Source organism: Capricornis sumatraensis, chromosome 20 (assembly GCF_032405125.1).
Source record: "Capricornis sumatraensis isolate serow.1 chromosome 20, serow.2, whole genome shotgun sequence".
In the NCBI taxonomy this organism is placed as follows: Eukaryota; Metazoa; Chordata; class Mammalia; order Artiodactyla; family Bovidae; genus Capricornis; species Capricornis sumatraensis.
In genome coordinates this window covers 68,401,592-68,423,970 of record NC_091088.1, presented here as the reverse complement: position 1 = coordinate 68,423,970, position 22,379 = coordinate 68,401,592, and the positions used below count along the sequence as shown (strand labels likewise).

Genomic DNA, 22,379 nt, shown 5'->3' with positions numbered 1-22,379 from the left:
CAAAGCACGAGAGGTAGGCGGTGTCACCCCCGGCAGCGGGGATCGTCTCAGGGTCAGGGGCAGAGGTTTCCCTGTGTGCACACAGACAGGCACCCATCCTCACAAGAATAAAGGGAGGCTAGCGTGTGGGCTATTTTGTAGAAGAACAGGCAGTGACTGGAAAGAGTTGAAAATTTTCCACTTGAACAATCCAGTAGATTCAACACGTTAAAAAAGGCATGCAGTGGAGCAGACAGCTGAGCGGCCACATGTGAAGTCGGAGTTTAGCACTGAGGAGATGTTCCAGAGTGCAGCAGAGAGAGCAGACAGGGAAATTCAGCAGGGGCGGGACTGTGCTGAGGGCCAGGGTGGTACCTGCCGTTAAGTGTCAGACGGGAAGACGCTCAGGACAGACAGCAACGGCTGAGGAAGCACATAACGGAGGCTCCTTTACTGACAAGAACCGGCCTGGGAAGGGCTGGGACTCACGAATGTGCACGAGACACCCGAGGGCCGCCCTGCCGGGCCCCTGGCTGAGACTCGGCGCTCCCTACTTAGGGCTAGGGTTCAATCACCGGCCAGGGATCCAGACACGGCGCACTTCAGCTAAAGACCCCACTGCAACGGAGAGCCTGTGTGCGGCAGCTACGGCAACAAATAGGTTAGTTAACTGCACAGTAAAGAAAGTAACATCCGTATCTTGACGTTTCATAGACTGAGAAACTAAAGGTTCAATTAAAAAAGTATTTCGTACTGAAGTACACAGTTTGAAACAGTTAATTGTATTTTAAGTAAATTTCAACTGAAAAAAAAAATCAAGGCGGCCTGGACTGAGGCCCTAAAAATGTCCTGAAACTACTTCCTGCAGAAAACGCAGATTACCATCAAGACAATGACCAGCCCACTGGGAGCAGACTTGCCCCTACCAAAAGGGGGCGCTAAAGGGTATTGGAGCAATGCCGTCAGGGAATTAACCAGGAAGAGCTCCCCCTGAGTCGGAGTACTTGCAAGGGGCAGAAGTGAGAGCTTCATGCAGAACACTCACCAGCTTCCAGGAGGTTCGGCATCGCCTCCCACTGTGGGCTGTGCCTCAGCCTCAACCCACCAGGTCCTGAGAGAGGAGGTGGGGTCTGGAGGCTTGGATCCCTTAACCTTGCCAAGCGTTTTCCTCTCCTAGTACTTGAGTCACAGGCTGGATTCAAAGTAGGAAGTGTTCTCAGGTAACTTGATAAAAAGAGAATGAGCGTGAAAGAAGGCATTTCCAGAGGCGCAAGTTCTTAGATGCTGTTTTCACGTGGAAAGGAATACTAATAGATGGCAGAGAGACAGTGAGATGCAACAGAGAGGAACGCATGGCCGAAAATGAGCTTTGGAAAAGTACACAGACACACACTTGCACGCACAGACACACCCACACGCGTGCATGGAGGGAGACGTGTACATGCCCGCACACGTGTATATGAGTGCCCAGAGTTCAGGTGAAGTACCTAGAACACTGCCTTTTCGAAAGGAGGAGGAGAATGCATACGTGTTCAGAAATAAAAATGTAAATATGTGTTTTAAGCATGGGAGCAAGTGCCTAAAATCAGGAATGGAATAACTCCCAGTGTGCCTGGTGTAATTAAATGAAAGAAAACCTTTTCAGCTTTACTGAGGTATAATTGACAAAAATTGTCTCTGTTTCTCATGCACAGCTTGACGTTCTGACTTCCGTGTACGCTGTGAAAAGAGTACATATTGGTTGCGGGTCTGGTGGGGACACTTCCGGGCTACCCTCTGAGGAGGTTTGAGTCTACAGTGGAGTACGGGCAGCTCTAGTCTCATCGCCGCACGTCAGGTCTCCAGAAGACTCGTCGGCGTCCCTGAAACTTTGTTCCCCGTGACCAGCACCTCCCCGTTATCCCCGCTCCCAGCCTCTGGGGACTGCGTTCTCCTCTGTTTCCCTGAGTCTGTTTTAGATTCCACAGGTCAGTGAGCTCTTGCTGCGTTTGCCTGTCTGTGTCTGGCTTGCTTTACTCGGCATAACGTCCTCCAGCTTCACCCATGTTGTCTCAAACGGAGGGGTTCCCTTTTTTAAAGGCTGGATAGACTCCATTGTGTGTGTGAGTGTGTGTGAGTGTGAGTGTGTGTGTGAATGTGTGAGTGTGTGTATGAGTGTGTGTGAGTGAGTGTGTGTGTGAGTGTGTGATTGTGAGTGTGTGTGAGTGTGTGTGTGAGTGTGTGTGAGTGTGTGAGTGTGTCTGGCATTTCCTTTGTGCATTTATCTGTTGGCAGACATCCAGGGTGGGGCCGTATCCTGCTACTGGGAACATCGCTGCAGAACTCAGGAGTGCAGACACGTCTGTGAGCTCCTGGCCTCCTCTTTGGATACATACCAGGAGTGGAATTGCTGGGTCATGTGGTGGGTGGTTCTGTGTTTGGTTGTTTGAGGAAACTCCACACTGCTTTCTGCAGTGGCTGCACCGGTTGCCTTCCCAACGACCTTGCACGAGGCTCTCTTCCCTCCGCATTTCGGCAGCACCTGTCTTTTTCCTGGCAGCCGAGTGTCTGTAACACGTGCAGTGACATCTCCTGGCTCTGACGTGTACTCCCCTCAGGTGGATGCTGAGCTCCTTTCCATGTCTCTTTGGTCATTTGGATGTCGTCTTCTGAGAGATTCCTGTTCAGGTCCTGTGCCCATGGAAAAGCCGGGTTGGTGTTACTTTGGGTTGAGCTGTGTGAGCGCCTTGTACATTGGAGAAGTAGCCCCTTATCAGATGTGTGGTTTGCAGGCATCTCCTGTTGCGCCCACTGCCTCTCCTGTGACGGTTTCCTCTGTTGTGCAGGAGGTTTTATTTATGGGCCCCCCCTGGTCTGGTTCCGTCTCTGCTGCCTGTGCTTTTGGCGTCATATCCAAAGAAACCTTGTCCTCACGCATGTCACGACGCTCCCCCTGTGTCCTCTTGTTCCTTCATGGTTTCAGGCCGTGTGTTTAAGTCTGTGCTGCGTTTTGAGATGATTTCACATATAGTGTGAGCTGCGGGTCCCGCTGCACCCTCCTGCCTGCTGCCATCTGGCTCTTCCAGCACCGGTTATGGAAGGGATTGTCCTTTCCGATTCTGTGCTCTGGGCACCTTGTGGAAGATCAGTTCACTGAGCTGCTTCGGGGCAGTTATTTTCCATAATAAGGGAGCTCATAGATCTCCTGTGTTCCTGCAGTTTCTCTGCCGCCCTGGGCGGAGCCACGGTTCCCGGTTCTTGGTGTTTCTTGTGGCCCTGCTTTGCTGTCTGTGCGCGGGAGAAGCAGCCTCCATCTCTCGGATTTATGGTGGGTTTCTGTCTCCAGCCCAGTTGGAGATTCTGGAGCCTTGGAGACGTGCTTTATGATGTGAGGCTCCCCTGCCCTCCCGTCGGGGAGACGATGGTGTGCTCCCGCGCCGTCGTGGCCCTGCCCTGAGGGAGAAGTCTCAGGACCCCATGCTCCTCTAACCACCGAGAGATAGAGCCCCGTCCCTTCTCTTCCTGCTTTGCGGCCCCACGTGTGTCTGCGGCCTGGTGCTCTCGTGAGCTGAGCAGCGAGGCGGTCTCTGAGGCAGCGGCCCGGAGCCTGGGGACGTGGCGTGGCTGCACCCACTGTTCTCCCGGGGAGGAGAGGGCCTGGGCCCAAGGAGGGGGTCCTCTCAGCGCTGAGCTGTGCCAGCTTGCGGGAGGGGAGACAGGGAAACAGAACCTGCTCCGTTTATCCTTTCGAAGTTGGTTCTTCTCCGTTTTCTGCTCATGGAGGTGTTGCAGCTCACTAGCTGGATTCTTCAGTTTGCATGAAGGTCATTTGGCCCCAGTAATACCAGTTTATCAGGTCCGTCTAGTCAAGGCTATGGTTTTTTCAGTGGTCATGTATGGATGTGAGAGTTGGACTGTGAAGAAGGCTGAGCACCGAAGAATTGATGCTTTTGAGCCTGTGAAGTCGAGCATGTTGTTTTCTCCTGTTGATGTGGCGAGTCACACTGATCGATTTGCATATGTTGAACTATTCTTGTGACCCAGGGATGAGTGCGAGTTGATCATGGTGTGTGAATCTTTTTGTGTGTTGTTGACTTCGGCTAGTAATATTTTGTTGAGCATTTTGCACGTCAATTCCTAAAGCGCTCTGCTCTGTGCCTTTTCTCTTCTGGGTGTGTCTGTGTCTGGTTTGGGTAGCGGGTGGCGGTGCCTCATAGAGAGACTGTGGGAGTGTTTCCTCCTCTTCAGCCTCCTGGAAGGGTTTGAAGAGGGTCACATAAGTTGCTCTTTGTCAGTTTGGTAGCGGTCCTCCATGAAGCCGTCCAGTTCTGGCCTTTTGTCTGCGTGGAGATTTCACTGGTCTCGTTCCGGACTCTGTGTGGCTTCCAGCGGCCGGTCTCCTCGGGCTGTCTGAGTCTTCTGCCTCCGTCTGGTGGTTTGTGTCTAGAGACTCTGTGTGGCTTCCAGCGGCCGGTCTGTTCACACTGTCTGCGTCTCCGCCTCCGTCTGGCGGGCTGTGTCTCGAGACTCGTGCGTCTCTCCCAGGTGTGCTGTCGGATGGGTCAACACACACTGGTTCTCAGTGCTCTCTCATCAACGTTTCTATCTGAGGTATCAGGTTTTAAAATTGATTACTAATTAGCTTGGGCTGTGCTGGACTTCCCTGTGGCTCAGGTGGTAAAGAATCTGCCTGCAATGGGGGAAACCTGGGTTCGATCCTTGGGTGGGGAAGATCCCCTGGAGGAGGGCAGTGCAACCCACTCCAGTATTCTCGCTTGGAGAGCCTCAGGGACAGAGGAGTCTGGTGGGCTACAGTCCATGCGGTCGCAAAGACTCGGGCACGGCTGAGCGACAGAGGATGGTGCTGGGTCTTCCTCCTGCCCAGGGGCTCTCCTCCCGGTGAGCTGAGCTCAGCGAAGCTCTTCTCTTTGCTGCGGTGCCTGGGCTCCTCACTCTGATGGCGCGTCTCGTCGCAGGGCAGGGCTCTGGGCCCGCGGGCGCAGCATCTGCGGCCCCTGCGGGATCTTCTCGCAGCAGGGATGGAACCCGTGGCCCCTGCCCTGGCGGCTGCATGCTTACCCGCCAAGCCACCAGGGACCCTGGCAGCGGCTCTTGTTGCTCCCGTCGCTTCATTTCCTGTTCTGTGTACTTGGGTCCCAGGTTGTTGCCTTTTGAATTTGATGTGAGGGAGTGGACTCCTACACCTGTATTTCGCTGTTTCTCGCTTGTGCTTGGAAACTGATCTGTGTTACTCTAGCAGTCCACCTCTGTGCCTTTTGTATAAATTCTGTCGCATGTATAGACACCAAACCATTCATTTTGGGGAAAGTGATTTCTGTAACTTTCTCTACTGTGAACTACCCACGTGTCCATATTCTGCGTGCACACTCGTGGCCGTGCACGCATCTTCCTCTGGTTATACAACTGTGGGCCAGCGCTGTGTCTCTTCCCGTTAACTGAGAGTTGCTGTCGCCTCTCCAGGTTGACCGGGGTGATGAGTACACCTGCCCGTGATGTGCTGGGATTCGTCAGAGTCAGCCTTGTCTCCTCCATCGTTTCCTCTTTCCCTCTCTTGCAGATGAACTAGGAGGTGGGCATCTCATTTCAGGGAACCTGGGGCGTAAAGCTGACATGGAGACGACCCTACGTGAGGTGTCATGAGGACGCATCAGTGCCCGTGTGGCCACTGGTGGGGGCTGGCTGGACCAGACTCGCTCCTGTGGGAAAGTCGGCCTGCTCCTTCCTTCCCACTCGGCCTTGAGCGCGTTCATCTGGGCTCCCTGAGGCTGGCAACGGAGCGCGTTTGCCCCAGAGGAGACACACAGTTCACACTGGGCTCTGTCAGCATTTATTGCCTGCTGATGTTGTCTGTGTTGCTGTGGGGGTGTGTCTGGTTGTGTGAGCGGGGCTGCTCCCTCGCTGCGGTGTCTGGGCGTCTGCAGCGCTGGACTCTGGCGGTGCGCGGGCTCCAGCACGTGCTGGCCTCAGGCACTGCAGTTCACGGACTCAGTGGCTCCTTGGCGCGTGCAGTCCCCCAGGATCACGGACTGAACCCGTGTCTCCTGCACTGGCTGGCAGATTCTTCACCACCAGGGAAACCCCACATCGGGGCTCTTTACAAAACGATATATTCCTGAGCTCGTTTACCAGCGTAGCCCCGACTGTCACTTCAAACGCCTGGGGTCCCTCACACTGCCAGTGTTTCTGGAGAAACTGCACCGGGTGTCCTCTGACGAGGAGAGAGCGGCGTGAGGGGTCCAGAGGGGGCCAGGGAAGAGTTTAGGGTCCAACTGTTCCAAACGAGGCCCCACTTACACCCATTTATTCAGTTAGCTATACGACGTTCTCTTTCTGAGAAGGAATGGAGGTCATTGCTCACACCAGAGATGGAGGGCGTGAACAATGAGACTCACGTCCTCCATGAGAGTGGACAGAGCCTGCGGGCGTGCAGGCTGAGGACCCACCCCTGCCATGTGGGATGCGCCTCGGGCCGGGGGTGAGCGGAGATGGGAGTCAGGGCGTCCTCCTTGGGAGGGAGGGGGCCCCGGTGAGCAAAAGCCGAGGCCCCAGCCCCACTCCTCTCACCCCGGGGCCGTCTCTCCTCCGGGGTCAGAGGCTCCTCCAAAGCTTCGGGGCTAGAAGCTCGCGTCCCGGGCTGCGGTGCTCCGGGCGTTGCAGGGCCCCCATGCTCAGCTCCAGGCCACGTCTCGGGCTCCTTCACGGTCATGCCGTGCCTGGCACAGCAGGATCCCGAGGAGCAGCAGGACCAAGGCCGCGAGGCCCATGCGGGTGAGATTCTGCACCGTGTAGTCTGGGATGAGGGCACACAGGTCAGCCCGGCCCCATCACCCGGAGCTTGGGAGTGAGCGCAGGGCACCCACCTCCCGGGAGAGGACGTGTCCCCAAGCCCAGCCCCTGGCGGGGATGGTGTCCTCGTTCCCACTCATGGGTCTGACCGCGGTGATGGGGGAGGGTGTCAGCGGGGCCTGAGGGTCCTGAAGGGAGGCTGTGGGTGGGCCATGTCCTCCTCGAGAGCCTCCTGGGGCCTCTGTATCTTACTGTCTCAGACGTTCCTGCTCAAGACCCTGAGCTGCTGGAGCTCAGACAGCACAGGTCTGCGGGGTGAGCGGTATTGTGCGGGGTCCCAGGGTTAGGCCGGGGCCCGCCCCAGAGGGGTGGTCTGTGGGGTCCCGGGGTTGGGCTGGGGCCCGCCCCTGAGCAGTGTTCCACAGGGTCCCGGGGTTGGGCCAGGGCCCAGCCCTGAGTGGTGGTCTGTGGGGTCCCAGTGTGAGACCCAACCGTGGCTCTCTTGGACCCACCACTGCCCGCCACAGGCGCTCACTCAGCCCTCTGCGTCTGCAGCTTGGCAGAGCAGGGCGGGGAGCGTGGGGGCCATGGCGTCTCCTCCCTGCGGTCCAGGCTGTGAGGATGGAGGAGACCTGGGTGTCCTGCGCACAGACAGACCACAGGGCGCGTCCTCTCCGGGGCTGGAGCTTCACGTCATATCAGCAACCCACAGGAAGGGGAACCGCCTCTTCATGAGAACCTGTTCTTGTTCCGGTGACAGTCCCGTGTGTTCCTGAGATGCCCGTTTCAGGCGTGGACAAGCAGGCCATGTCCTTCCCTCTGAGGGCCTCACCTCAGGGTCGGCTTCTTCCTATGCCTGTACATCAGAAGGTCTCCAGGGGTCCTCACCGTGGATGGGTCACCTGGCCCTGGAGATGCTTCAGGGAGGATGCCAGCCCCCGCTGCCCTGCAGGGCTCAGATCCCAGAGACAGAGGTCAACAGCTTCCTGGGGCTCAGTGGAGTCCATGTGGCCGAGAGCCCAGAGGAGACGCTCAGGGAATATGGAAGGAAACTGACTCCTCCCCTGCCCTGGAGTGTGGGTTCCCCCATCACAGCCCCCTTCAGGAATGTCTTTCTCTATCGCATCACCGTCCAGCCCGCCTTCCTGGGAACAAGCCCCTGGGTGCTTTCCTGCGCAGGGCACCAGGGTCCTTGGGCATAGTCTTCCGCCGATCTTGTCATCACCTGCAAGCTTTGGGTTCAGTCCAATTCAGTCACTGAGTCATGTCCGACTCTCTCTGACCCCATGAATTACAGCACGCCAGGCCTCCCTGTCCATCACCAACACCCGGAGTTCACTCAGACTCGCATCCATCGAGTCGGTGATGCCATCCAGCCATCTCATCCTCTGTCGTCCCCTTCTCCTCCTGCCCCCAATCCCTCCCAGCATCAGAGTCTTTTCCAAAGAGTCAACTCTTCACATGAGGTGGCCAAAGTGCTGGAGTTTCAGCTTTAGCATCGTTCCTTCCGAAGAAATCCCAGGGCTGATCTCTTTCAGAATGGAGTCGTTGGATCTCCTCTAGTCCAAGGGACTCTCAAGAGTCTTCTCCAGCACCACAGTTCAAAAGCATCAATTCTTCAGCACTCAGCTTTCTTCACAGTCCAACTCTCACATCCATACATGACCACAGGAAAAACCATAGCCTTGACTAGACGGACCTTTTTTTGGCAAAGTAGTGTCTCTGCTTTTGAATATGCTATCTAGGCTGGTCATGACTTTCCTTCCAAGGAGTAAGTGTCTTTTAATTTCATGGCTGCAATCACCACCTGCAGTGATTTTGGAGTTCCCAAAAATGAAGTCTGACACTGTTTCCGCTGTTTCCCCATCTATTTGCCATGAAGTGATGGGACCGGATGCCACGATCTTAGTTTTCTGAATGTTGGGCTTTAAGCCAAATTTTTCACTCTCCTTTTTCACTTTCATCAAGAGGCTTTTTAGTTCCTCTTCACTTTCTGCCATAAGGGTGGTGTCATCTGCATATCTGAGGTTACTGATATTTCTCCCAGCAATCTTGATTCCAGCTTGTGCTTCTTCCAGCCCAGCGTTTCTCATGATGTACTCTGCAAGCTTTAAGGGGTATTGACTGGGGTCAGAGCTCTCTCTGATGGAGAACAGATGCTCCTGTAGACGCGTGCCCGCTGCTCATGCCCCTGGGGCGGCGGTGCCCTTTCTCTGCCCCTGAGGTTCCTCCTCTGCATGTTGTCCTGACCTCAGCCCTCAGAGGGGCTGCGGGCTCTCGCTGCCATCATCACGGTGAAGTTCCTGATGAGGTGACGGCGGGAGAGGGTGGCCTGAAGGGCTGCGGGCTGAGACTGCACCGAAGGGGTGAGTGTGGTGCCCACCCAGAGCCTCCTCTGCTCCTAACGCTGAGCCGTGCTTGGAGAGTATTTCTGAAACACGTAGCCACAGACACAGGCAGAAAGAAAGTTCCCCAAATGGAGGGGAACCACCGCAGAGCACGAGAGGTAGGCGGTGCGGCCCCCGGCTGCAGGGATCATCTTGGGGTCGGAGGAAGGTTTCCCCCTCTGTGCACACAGGGGCACCCATCCTCACAGGCAGAGCGGGTCAGGCCTCCGGATGGAGGCTGGTACCCGGAGACCCCCTCCTGCAGTGTCTGGCAGGCACTGGGAGCCCTCCGCTCACGGCCTCAGGCCTGCGGTCAGCACCGCGCAGCCTCCCACGTGTGCAGGAAACACACTCGGGCCCACTCTACCAGCCGTGGCGTCCACCTGCGGGAGGCTATGGGGCCCCTATGCCCCATCCTGAGGGCACAGCTCTGAACCGGGGCAGAGTCTGTGGCCGTGGGCTCCAGGGTGTGGTGTAGCTGCAGGGGGGCCCCCCGTCAGACTGCCTCCCAGGCCAGTCCCGGGAGAAATGTATGTGAGATGGTCAGTGTGAGAGGGGTAGACCTCGGCCAGACCCCCGAATGAGGACAGCCCTGTGCAGAGCAGCCTGCTGAGACGTGGGGTGTCCGAGGCAAGGAAAGAGGCAACAGGAAAAGGTGGCGCTTATTGTAAATACACTGTTGTTCAGTCGCTAAGCCATGTCTGAGACTTTGCGATCCCCAAGGACTGCAGGATGCCAGGCCCCCTGTCCATCACTGTCTCCCAGAGTTTGCTCAACTGATGTCCATTGAGATGGTCATGCCGTCCAACCTCTCATCCTCTTTCGCCCCCTAATTCTTCTGACGTTTCCCAGCATCAGGGTCTTTCCCAGTGACTCACCTGTTCACATTAGGTAACCAAAGTATTGGAGTTTCAGCTTCAGCATCAGTCCTTCCAATGAATATTCAGGGTTGATTTCCTTTAAGATTGACTGGTTTGATCTCGTTGCAGTCCAAGGGACTCTCAAGAGTCTTCTCCAGCACCACAGTTCAAAGGCATCAGTTCTTCGGCGCTCAGCTTTCTCCGTAGTCCAACTTTCACATCCATACATGACTACTGGAAAAACCAAAGCTTTGACTAGATGGACCTTTGTCAGCAAAGTAATGTCTCTGCTTTCCAATACGCTGTTTAGGTTTGTCATAGCTTTTCTCCCAAGGAGCAAGCATCTTAATTTCATGGCTGCAGTCACTGTGTGCAGTGATTTTGGAGCCCATGAAAATAAAGTCTGTCACTGCTTCCGCTGTTTCCTCATCTGTTTGCCATGAAGTGATGGGACTGGATGCCATGATGTTCGTTTTTTGAAGTTTAGTTTTAAACCAGCTTTTCTACTGTCCCCTTTCACCTTTATCAAGATGCTCTTTAGTTCCTCTTTGCTTTTTGCCATTAAGGTGATGTCATCTGGATATCTGAGGTTACTGATATTTCTCCCAGCAGTGTTGAATCCAGGTTGTGCTTCATCCAGCCCAGCATTTAGCATGATGTACTCTGCATACCAGTTAAATAAGCGAGGTGACTACATACAGCCTTGACGTACTCCTTTCCCAGTTTTGAACCAGTCAGTTGTTCCATGTCCGGCTCTAACTGTTGCTTCTTGTCCTGCATACAGGTTTCTCAGGAGGCAGGTCAGATGGTCTGGTATTCCCATCTCTTTAAGAATTTTCTCCAGTTTGTTGTGATCCACACAGTCAAAGGCTTTTGTGTAGTCAATGAAGCAGAAGTCGATGTTTTTCTGGAATTCCTTTGCTTTTTCTATGATCGAACAGATGTTGGCAATTTGATGTCTGGTTTCTCTGCCTTTTTCTAAATCCACCCTGTACACCTGGAAGTTCTCAGTTCAGGTACAGCTGAAGCCTAGACTGGAGGATTTTGAGGGTTACCTTGCTAGCATATGAAATGAGCCCACTTGTACGGTAGTTTGAACATTCTTTGCTATTGCCCTGCGTTGAGATTGGAATGAAAACTGACCTTTTTCAGTTATCAAGAGAGTGACAAGCTCATTGGGATCAGACTACTTCCTACAAAAGGTGATGCCAGGAGGTATTGGACAAACACCTTCCGGGAGTTCATTAGGAACAGCTTTATACTGAGTCAAAAAGTTATTTGTAAGGGAGAAATGCCAAAGGGTCATTAGAAGGGGAAATCTCTGAATCCTGAAATTCGGGCACCACTTCTGACCTGTGGGTGGAATCTCAGCCACTAAACCCACCAGGTCAGGCTGCTTCTTCCTTATACGGAAGGAGTGCTGTGGGAGGATGGGTCCCTTAACCTTCACCTGTATTTTCCTCTCCTCGTCGCAGAGTCACACACTTCATTAAAAATATAAAATGTTTTCAAGTAGCTTGATAGAGAATGAGGGTGAAAGATGGCATCACCAGAGGTGCCAGGGCTTAGACCTTGACTGTTTTCACCCCAAAAGGAATACTAGCTGATGTCATGGAGCAAGTGAGATGCAAGTGAGAAACGCATGGCCAAGACGTGAGCTTTGGAAGATTACACCGGCACACACAAACACGGCCACAGATGCACGAGCGTGTGGGTACACAGGTGTGCATGCACGCACACCTACACGTGAGTGCTCACGGTTCAGGTGGGGTATAACTGGGACCTTGTTTTCTTCAGTGGAGGAGGAGAATGCACCTTTGTTCAGAAATAAAAGTGTCAGTTCATATATTAAACATGGGAGTGACTGGCTTCAATTAGAAATGGACTCACTTACCGCGTGTTTGGTCTACTTAAATGAAAGAAAACTTGTCAGCTTTCTTGAGGTGTAACTGACAAGACTTGTATCTTTCAGCTGCAGAGCCTGATGTTCTGATACTCGCTTACACTGTGAGACAGCGCGATCCTGCCAATTAGCGTGTCCATCAGCTCCCGTAGTTCAGCTTGGTGTGCAGGTCTGGTGAGGACCCTCCAGGCTACCCTCTAACCAGGATTAAGTCTACAGTAGAGTATGGTCAGCTCTGGTCACATCGCTGCACATCAGGTCTCCAGAACTTACTCGTCTGCATCCCTGAAACTTTGACCCCGTGACCAGCCCCTCCCCATTTCCACCCCCACTTCCCCAGCCTCTGACAACTACCAGTCTCTGTTTCAGAGTCTGCCTATTAGATTCCACAGGTCAGTGAGCTCTTGCTCAATGTCTGCCGTCTGTCTTGCTTTACTAGGCATAATGTCCTCCAGGTTCATCGACGATGTCTCAGAAGGAAGGATTTCCTACTTTTCAAAGGCTGAAAAACACTCCATTGTGTGTGTGTGTATCTCATTTTTCTTTTACTCCTGTATCTAGTGACAGACCCTGAGATTGATTCCGCATCTTGGCCATTGTGAGCAATGCTTCAGTGAACACAAAGGGCAGACATGTCTGTGAGGTCCTGGCCTCCTCTTTGGATACATACCCCGGGTTGAAATTGCTGGGTCATGCGGTGGGTGGTTCTGTGTTTAGTTGTTTGAGGAAACTCCATACTGTTTTCCGCAGTGGCTGCACCGGTTGCCTTCCCAACGGCCTTGCACGAGGCTCTCTTCCCTCCGCATTTCGGCAGCACCTGTCTTTTTCCTAGTAGTCGAGTGTCTGTGACACGTGCAGTGACATCTCACTGGCTCTGACGTGTGCTCCCGTCAGGTGGATGCTGAGCCCCTTTCCATGTCTGTTTGGTCATTTGGACGTCGTCTTCTGAGAGATTCCTGTTCAGGTCCTGTGCCCATGGAAAAGCCGGGTTGGTGTTACTTAGGGTTGAGCTGTGTGAGCGCCTTGTACATTGGAGAAGTAGCCCCTTATCAGATGTGTGGTTTGCAGGCATCTCCTGTTGCGCCCACTGCCTCTCCTGTGATGGTTTCCTCTGTTGTGCAGAAGGTTCTATTTACGGGACCCCCCTGGTCTGGTTCCGTCTCTGCTGCCTGTGCTTTTGGCGTCATATCCAAAGAAACCTTGTCCTCACGCATGTCACAACGCTCCCCCTGTGTCCTCTTGTTCCTTCATGGTTTCAGGCCCTGTGTTTAAGTCTCTGCTGCATTTTGAGATGATTTCACATATAGTGTGAGCTGAGGGCCCCGCTGCACCCTCCTGCCTGCTGCCATCTGGCTCTTCCAGCACTGGTTATTGAAGGGATTGTCCTTTCCCATTCTGTGCTCTGGGCACCTTGTGGAAGATCAGCTCACTGAACCTCTTTAGGACAATCGTTTTCACTAATTAGGAACTCCTAGTCTGCATTTCTGGACGACTGTCTCTTGCCCTGGGTGGAGTCACAGTGCCCGGGTTCTTGAGCTCCACAACTACTTTGTGCAATCATAGCTGCTTTTTTGTTAAACAGAGGCAGGACCTGCCGGGGAAGGGAAATGCGATTTATCCACATTCAACCTACCAACCCATGGTACTCTTTCTGAAACCTCGTGGTTCAAGCTCCCAGTCCAGGGCTTTCTGCTGAATTCGTCACCTTGAAGTCTGTGCTGCTGTGATGTGACAGAGATGTGGGAATTAGCAGGTTAGGTGGGAGGTTCATTTAACCAGTGAAGTGTGAGGACTCTAACTGAGGGGTCCTTAAGAGCCTCGCTGGACAGGCTTGGGCGCGTCGTCTCTCCTGGACTCAGCTGGCTCTTTCTGAGGGCAGAGGCACTGGTTCAGCGGGAAGTCCGGGGCGCCTCCGGAACAGGGTCTTACCATGAGGACGGATCTCTCCTGGACTCAGCTGGCTCTTTCTGAGGGCGGACTCTGGTTTGGGGGAAGGATGCACCGGTTCAGCGGGAAGTCCGGGCGCCTCCTGAACAGGGCCTCACCGCGAGGACAGACTCTGCCGTGCCCCTCATGTGCCCTCTAGTGGCCAAGGCAGGATGGCTCTAAGCCGGAAGAAGAGCGCCTTTCAAGGTAGGAGAGGTGAAGCTAGTGGTAAAGAAGCCGCCTGCCAATGCAGGAAACCAGAGAGTCGCGCATTCAGTCCTGGGTGGGGAAGATGCCCTGGATGAGGGCATGACAACCCACTCCAGTATTCTTGCCTGGAGAATCTCATGGACAGAGGAGCCTGGCCGGCTACACTCCATGGATTCGGAAACAGTCAGACACGACTGAAGCACACACGTCCCAATGGTGTCGGAAGGTTCTCTTTTCTCCATACCCTCTCCAGCATTTATTACCTGTAGATTTTGTTGATATCCATTCCAACTGGTGTGTGGTAGTAACCCATTGCAGGTTTGATCTGCATTTTTGTAAATATTGACAGTGTTGACATGTGCCCGTTGGCCATCTGTATGTCTTCGGGAAAATGTCTGTTCAGTTAGTTTGTCTGCCCATTTTTGATGGGTTGTTTGTTTCTTTGATTTTGAGTCATATGAGCAGTTCATATATTTCGGTCGTATCATTTGCAAATGTTTCTACCATTCCATATGTAGTCTTTTCTAGTTGAAGGTTCCTTTGTTGTGGTAAAGTTTATAGGTTTGGTGAGGTCCCATTTGTTAATTTTTGCTTTTATTTATTTTGCCTCGCGAGACTGATCTGTGAAAACATCGATACAATGTATGTCAGAGAGTGCTTGGCCCATGTTCTCTTCCGGCAGTTTTATGATGTTATCTCTAACAGTTAGGTCTTCACACCATTTTGAGTTTATTTTTATATAGTGTGGGAGAATGTGCTAGTTTCGTTGATTTACATGTAACTGTCCAGTGAACTCTCCCACCTCTTTGACCTGGAAATGAGAGGCCACCTTCACTCTGCCCTGCATACTGCGGGGCTTATTCTCTTGGTGTCCTCACACTCCCGGAAATCAGCACCACGGACAGAGGCTAGGAGGCCGCCTTCGCTCTGCCTTGCGCACTGTGGGGCTGGTTCCCTTGGCGCCCTTGATGCTCAGGTCCCGGGGATCAGCACCACGGACAGAGGCCAGCAGGCCACCTTCACTCTGCCCTGCACACTGTGGGGCTGGTTCCCTTGGCGCCCTTGATGCTCAGGTCCCGGGGATCAGCACCACGGACAGAGGCCAGGAGGCCACCTTCACTCTGCCCTGCACACTGTGGGGCTGGTTCCCTTGGCGCCCTTGATGCTCAGGTCCCGGGGATCAGCACCACGGACAGAGGCCAGGAGGCCACCTTCACTCTGCCCTGCACACTGTGGGGCTGGTTCCCTTGGCGCCCTTGATGCTCAGGTCCCGGGGATCAGCACCACGGACAGAGGCCAGGAGGCCACCTTCACTCTGCCCTGCACACTGTGGGGCTGGTTCCCTTGGCGCCCTTGATGCTCAGGTCCCGGGAATCAGCACCACGGACAGAAGCTAGGAGGCCGCCTTCACTCTGCCCTGCGCACTGTGGGGCTGGTTCCCTTGGCGCCCTTGACTCTCAGGCTCCCGGGAATCAGAGCACGGACAGAGGCGAGGAGGCCACCCTCACTCTGCCCTGCGCACTGTGGGGCTGGTTCCCTTGGTGCCCTTGAGTATCAGGCTCCCGGGAATCAGCACCACGGACAGAGGCGGGAGAGGCCGCCTCCTCTTCTCTCGCTGGGTGGCTTCCCCTTCACGCAGTTCTTCTCACTCTGAGCAGCCAGTAAGGACCTGTGAGCTCAGTTATACTTGGGACCTGAAGCCCACTCCCTTCATCCCCACCCCACCCTAGACCCTGTGGGAAGCAACCTATAAAGGTTTAGTGGGGAAGGCAAACAGCAGGTCGCCCAGGGCCAGGGAGACTTCATCTCCTCGAGGCTAGGAGGACTCGGTTACTCAGAGGACGTGGTGCTCCCGCATGTGGGTGGGGTCTGCAGGCCCCAACTGCTCCCTGGAACAAGGACAGAAGGAAGGTGTGGGGGTGTGTCTGGGTCTTCATGCTGCTTTTAGCTCCATGTCCTCCCTCAAAGCCCAGAGCTTTCCACTCTCCAGTCCCCTCTCTGCACGCCTAGCACCGCCTGGACCCTGGGGAGGGGTACGTGGAGTAGACGGAGAGGGACCCCCTCGTATTATCCATCCCTCCATGAGGTGGGGTCACCTGTGGCTTACGTCCCCGTGCCTCCCTTCTTTACAAGCATCCCAGAGCTCCCCGGGGGCAGGGCTGAGCTGTGGGTCTGACTCCTCTGTGGGTATGGGCAGGAGTCTCCTCACCTGAGACCAGGAGCTCCAGGGGGTCGCTGGGGAGCGACAGCAGGTGGGGGGCGGTGCTCTGTGAGCTGTAGCACCTGTAGGTCCCACTGTGGGCCGAGGTCACAGCACGCAGGGTGAAGTTGGCCTGAACGGGTGGAGCCGGGTCCTGCAGACGACGGTGCTGGGGAGCAGCGAGCGAGCCCTCCTTGGACAGATGGAAGGTGTCTGACTGGACCTCAGAGCGGCACTGCAGGGTCACGTTCTCTCCCCGGGGCACTGAGGCCCCCGGGCGGGCGGAGAGGGAGGGTTTCCTGTGCATTCCTGGGGGGAGCACGGGGGTGATGAGTAGAGAGCCCCTCCCCACACCCCGGACCCTGAGCAGGGGGCCTCCCTGTGAGCCCTCCCAGCTCCTCTCGGCCCGTCTGTGTGGGTCTCCTTAATCTCCATGCCTCTCACTCCTGTTTTCACGTCCCCCCCCCCGACCCCTGCCCCACCTGGGCCTCTGCTCCAGGACCCTCTCCCTGGACCCATCACCACCAGGGCCGACCCTGGTCCAGCACCCTGAGCAGACAGTCGGGACCTGGGCCAGGACAGGGACACCTCAGCTGTGATCAGGATGTCCAGGGGGGCGCTGGGGGCCGACCACGCCTAGGAGTTGTGTCCACTGTAGCATCTGTACCGGCCCCTGTGTGTGCAGCTCATCCAGCCCAGGGGGAGGTCGGGGCTCTGCTGCCCTTCTAGATGGAGGGGAGGGCTGAGCCCCTCGTCCTTGGTCAGAGCGAAGCTGCTAAAGCCGGCCTCTGAGCGACACCGGAGGGTCAGGTTGTCTCCAGGAAGCACGAGCGAGCCGGGCTGGGTCGAGAGCGAGGGTTTCCTGTACATTCGTAGGGGCGAGGGGCTGTGTTAAAGGGGGACCACTCTGCTCCTCTGCCTGTGATGTGGAGCCCACAGTGGGAGGGACCCGGCCCTCCCTCTTACCTGTCAGCACCAGGGGCAGGGGGTCACTCTGCACTGACCAGCCGTTCCTGCTCTGATATGCACACTGATACTGCCCGGCATCACTTGAGCTTGAGGATGCAAAGTGGAACCTGGCCTTGTTCCTGGAGCCCTGTGGGGTCTTAGCCTCCCAGTATACAGAGCCCCTCTCCTTATACAGACGGTAGACATCCGCCAGCAGAGACCCCTGACACCAGGTGGTCACCGGGCTCCCCTGGGCGACCATGGTGCCTGGGTCAGCCTGGATGGAGGGTTTGGGGAGAACCTCTGGAAAGGAATCAGACCCAAAGAGTCAGGGCACCTTCTCCCCCAGGTTTCCCAGCTGTCACCCAGGCCCCTCCCTGACGGGCCACCCTCGGCCCCGACCCACTGTGCTCCCCAGGGACCAGGGGTGGTGGGTGGAAGCAGGAGGTCTGGGGGCTCACCTGGTTGTCCCTGGTCCCACGGGCCCCAGCACAGCCCTGGAAGAGAGTTCCCTGTGAGCGCCCAGCCCCACCACACGTCCTGGACACTCCAGGTCTGCTCTGCGCCCTGAGGGCTGGGGTCAGATCCAGGCTGAGGACATTCCCTTCTCCCCCAAGAAAGTCTGTCCCCACCGAGCCTCCTGTGTCCCAGGGCCTCTGTCTCTGTGCTTTGGACAAAATGCCACTTGAAAACAGTGAATGGTATCTTTGTTTACCCACTCATCAGCGACAGCCATCCGGATTGTTGGCCTATTTTGTCTCCTGTGCCTGCTTCGTGAACACACCCGCATAAATGTCTGAGTATCTGTTGGCGGCTTTTTGTTTTTTAATTGTGGTAGGAGCGCTTAACAGGGGGTCTGCTCTCTGGGCCGCCTGGCGCACAGCACGGTGTGGCCAGCCACAGGCCAGCACTCCGTGCTGCAGCCGGTCTCCAGAGCCTCCTCATCTCGCAGAACTGAAACTGCACCGCGAAGTGGGCCTTCTAGGTCAAATGCTAATTCCGGCTTGCTTTTCCCGGAACCGCCGACTTGCTTCGCAGAGCGGTGGAGCCATTCCCCACTCTCGCCCACAATGCCACGGCTTCAGGGTTCTCCACTGCCTCATCGCCAGCTGCTGATTTCTCAAATCATGGTCTATCTCATGGGGTTCGAACGGCATCTCATCGTGGTCTACCTTTCATTTCCCTAAGGACAGGTGTTCTAAACGTCCTTTCATGTGCTAGCCATCCACTTGTATATCTTCTCTGTAGAAATATCTATTTAAGCCTTGGACTGTTTTAAAGATATTGGGTCATTTCTTGTTATTGAGTTAAAGATATTCCTCATGTATCAGGATACTATACTCTGACTAGACGATGTGCTAATATTTTTTTCAAATTTTGTTAGCTGTCTTCTATACTCTGGAGAGTGTTTTTGAGGTACCACCAGGTTAAACTTTGGTGGAATTAATCTTTTTTTTCTTTTCTTTTCTTCTGGCCCTTTTCCTGTCGTAGCAAAGAATCTATTGTCAAGGCACCAGATGAAGATTTACTTTCTGTTTTCTCTTAGAGGATTCTAGCCGTCACATGGATCCGTTCTGAGCTGATCTTTTTATGTGGCGTGTATCACATCGGTCTTCGTTCTGCGGGCGGATATCCCAATTTCCCAGCTCCATTTGTCTCAGAGAACGTCCTCTCTCCCTTGAGTCGTCTTGACCCTGTCAGAAACCCCCAGGTCGTCTGTCTGTGTGTCAGCTTCCATTTTACCCCCGAGTACAGAAGCAGAGAGCAGCGGAGGGCTCCGGGCCCCTGCCTGTCCGCACCACCTCCAGAGGCCCTTCCCGGTGCCCGAACTCGCTGCCCACCTGCAGGGACTGGGGCAGCTGTCCTGTCTGGGGGTCTCAGGGCGCCTGCTGCTGCCGGAGCTCAGAGCATCCCTCCTTCCCCCGCCCCGAGCAGTGCTCGGCACACGAGGCCGCACACCCGGGATGCTGGCGCAGAGAGATCCTCTGATCAAGAGGCCCCGGGCTTCCTCCTCTCCACACGCAAGTTCTCCCAGGGAGGGGAGACTCGTGCCGGGCCAGTTATTTCAGGGCCTGTCAGCAGAGCTCTCTTTCTGCTGGGGCCTTTCCATTCGCGCGATGACAGCACAAGGCTCGAGGTCACTGGGCCTGGTTCTTCAGGCTCAGATCTCCAGAAGTTTCCATCTGGGAATGGAAGCCCGGCAAACCTGACCCCAGAGCCTGACTCCCCTGCGCGCGGCTGCCGGCCTTGGGTAGAGAGCCAGGGGTTGAGATGGACGTCCGACCATGTCGGTGGGCGTGAGGGTCCTGCCAGCTCCTTAGCGCTGGGTAGGTGCCTCCTCTCGGCACTGGCTATGTCTGAGCTGGGAGCTGCGTGGCGGAGCAGGCAGGTTCCGGAGTCAGACACGTCAGTGGTTTAGACCGTTGCCCGAATCCCCTGTGTTTTAGGTAAATTCCTGCATGAGCCTGGGAGCACCCTCACAAAAGAGACGCCCCAACCTAGTAGTTTCGGTGGTGGAGTGCGTGTGGAGTGTGTGGTGTGCGTGGTGTGCGTGCGGCACCCACGTGGGCGGGGCCCCAGGAGGCACCCCGGAAGTGCTGGCGGCACCGCGGTGTGCACCCGGCTGCCCACTGCTCCGCGCAGAGCCGCTCGTGGGCGGGGCGCTGTGCGATCAGACAGGCTTCCACCTGGCTTTAATGCTCTCCGGTTACCGTCTTGACATGTGAACGTGGGGCCCTGCATTCTCGATTTTCACTGTTTCCCTAGATTATGTAGCTGATCCCACCTCTACAGCTGCGCTTTTGTATTTGATCGGCTCATTCTAGTTCGTCGCTGCGAGGACCTGGGCACAGGAACCCCACAGGAGAGGACGCCCTTCCCTCCACGAGCGTTCTCCTCCACCCACTCCCCTCACTGGGGACCAGATAGAGTCCAGGCTTCCTGATATAGTTCCGTCTGGAACCAAACATTCTGTGACCCCACCCTACTGCCCGGAGGGTTGAACCCTTCAGGTCCACAGTGGCGGCCTCCAGCCAGATTGAGATTCTTGATTTTTATGTTCAGAAACTGACATGGACCCCATTTAAATTTTGCACCGCATGTCATCCAGTGGTAGAGTGTGTGTCTGAGGCCCCGTCTCCCCCTGATCAGCGGCTCACTGTCTGGCTGGACTCAGTGATGCCGATTGGGCAGCTGAGGTCATGGTGTGTGGAAACACGCTGAGAGTGTGTGGAGTGTTTGCCGTGACTGGTGGACGGCCACTTTGCTGTGAATCGGCCCCTACGCAGGGGTTGGCCTTCCCCAGCCTGCTTCAGCCCCGCCTCACTCAGGGGTGAGAAGCTAGGGAGGGTGATGGAGGAAAGGGATGCTCCCCAGTAAGGAGCCGCAGACAGGAGTCAGGACCCAAGGGTCAGGAGGGACAGGACCACGTTCCAGCAGCCTGAGCTTCCCTCTGACAGCGCCCCCCGCCCCCTGCCCTCCACGGTGTATGAAGACCAGGAGGTCATGTGGGAGCTTTCCTTTCTCTAGTTGTCAGTTCAGTTCAGTCGCTCAGTCGTGTCCGACTCTGTGACCCCATGGACTGCAGCACGCCAGGCCTCCCTGTCCATCACCAACTCCCAGAGTTTACTCAAACTCATGTCCATTGGGTCGGTGATGCCATCCAACCATCTCATCCTCTGTCGTCCCCTTCTCCTCCCGCCTTCAATCTTTCCCAGCATTAGGGTCTTTTCCAGTGAGTCAGCTCTTCACATCAGGTGGCCAAAGTATTGGAGTTTCAGCTTCAGCATCAGTCCTTCCAATGAATATTCAGGACTGATGTCCTTTAGGATGGAGTGGTTGGATCTCCTTGTGGTCCCAGGGACTCTCAAGAGTCTTCTCCAACAGCACCATTTAAAAGCATCATTCTTTGGCCCTCAGCTTTCTTTATAGTCCAACTCTCACATTGATACATGACTACTGGAAAAACCATAGCTTTGACTAGAAGGACGTTTGTTGGCAAAGTAATGTCTCTGCTTTCTAATATGCTGTCTAGGTTGGTCATAACTTTTCTTGCAAGGATCGTCTTTTAATTTCATGGCTGTAGTCACCATCTACAATGATTTTGGAGCCCCCCAAACAAAGTCTGTCACTGTTCCCACTGTTTCCCCATCTATTTGCCATGAAGTGATTGGACCGGATGCCACGATCTTAGTTTTCTGAATGTTGAGTTGTAAGCCAACTTTTTCACTGTCCTGTTTCACTTTCAAGAGGCTCTTTAGTCCTTCACTCTCTGCCATCAGGATGGTGCCATCTGCATGTCTGAGGTGATAGACATTTCTCCCGGCCGTCCTGATTCCAGCTCGTGCTTCATCCAGTCCATCTTCCTCTAGTCCTAAGATTCCACAAAGTTCTTCCCCCCCGAGTAACACGTGCGTCTCCTTGTGACCCGGATGCAGTGGAATACGCCACACACACACAGTGTTTCTTCCCTGTCTCGCTATCGTGCTTGGAAACTGGTCTGTATTACTGTAGTAGTTGAACTTGGTGACTGTCATTTAAAACTCCACCGCAGGGCGGGTCAGAGCTCCTTGGTGGCTGTGCGGTGAGCTGAGGGCGTTGCGGTCGGGGCGGGGCGGTGCTGGGCGCGCGGAGAGGGGCGGTGCTGGGAGGCGCGGGGCGGGGCGGGGGGCGGGGCGGGGGCGGGGCGCGGGGCTGCCGGGAGGGGCTGAGCCTCACCGAGCCGGTCTACGTCTCCGCGCCTCACGCAGCCTGAGCCATCGGCTCCGCAAGGGCCAGCGCGGGTGCCTGGTCAAGTGGCGCGACGGGCCCCCCAGACCCAACGGCTTGGGCGCCAAGGAAGACACCCCGACCCGAGCCTGCCTCGGTTTTCCAGAAGAGGAGCGCGAGGGGCAGGTGAAGGGCTGGAAGGGCGGCCGGCGCCCTGGGGCGGGCCGGGGACGCGCACGGGGATATCCTCCTGCAGGCGGCGCTCCAGGCTCAGGAACCCGGCGCCCCCTCCAGTCCAAAGCCTCTCTTTCCTCTCCGTCCTCGCCGTCCTCCCCGTCCTCAGGAGAGGATGAGCCGACGTAGACGCCCGAGGGCCCCGGGCTGGCGACTCGCCCGGTGCCTCAGAGGCCGCCCGGCTCCTGGCAGGCAAGCCGAAACTGAAGCATCCCATCCCGAAGAAGCGGGTTGCAAGC

The 22,379-nt window shown here is 55.5% G+C and overlaps 1 pseudogene; it reads right to left on the bottom strand.

The window, feature by feature from the left end:
- Nucleotides 1–6,647: 6,647 nt before the first annotated feature.
- On the bottom strand, nucleotides 6,648–17,121 carry LOC138096969 (leukocyte immunoglobulin-like receptor subfamily A member 2; annotated as a pseudogene).
- Between the last annotated feature and the right edge of the window lie 5,258 nt (nucleotides 17,122–22,379).